Here is a 633-nt window from a genome sequence, read left to right on the forward strand (position 1 = left end):
TGTTTCTAAATAACACTTCCAGTTTGGTAAATTGGTTTTCTGTTTCATGCTTGAAAGGATATGGAATCAAAATTGTATAGAAATATTATCACTGAATTTTTCTTACTATTTTTGAGTTTAGATGTGCTTTTTTCTTTCTTCTTATCCCATTTGAGACAATATTGGAATCTAGTGGCTTACTTCACACAATTTTCATCATCTCTTGAATAACTCCTTGCTAGAAGTTGACACCACTTTCAGGGCAGTGCCTACCTCTAAATAAAACCTGATGTATGTCTGATACCTCTGTAATTTCTAGAAATAGTTTAGAGCTATTTGACTCTAAGCATGTGTTGGGTATAAAGGACAAAGCAGTCTTTTATTGTTGAAAGAAAGATTGTTGAAGTTAGGTCTTATGTAGCATCATTATGTAGAAGAATTGCCCTTGATGACTCCATTCTTAATTCAAAATAAAATGAGGGAAAGCTTGTAGTGAAACTTCATATAATTAATGGTCACAGCTCTCTTATCCAAATATAACATATCAGAGTTTTCCAGTCTTTCATTCAGGAAGTGAGAAAAAAATATTTTTATATGGAAACTTAAATGTTTAGATATAAATCACATAGAAGGTATAGGTCTAGTAGATAAAAG

Source organism: Penaeus monodon, chromosome 31 (assembly GCF_015228065.2).
Source record: "Penaeus monodon isolate SGIC_2016 chromosome 31, NSTDA_Pmon_1, whole genome shotgun sequence".
In the NCBI taxonomy this organism is placed as follows: Eukaryota; Metazoa; Arthropoda; class Malacostraca; order Decapoda; family Penaeidae; genus Penaeus; species Penaeus monodon.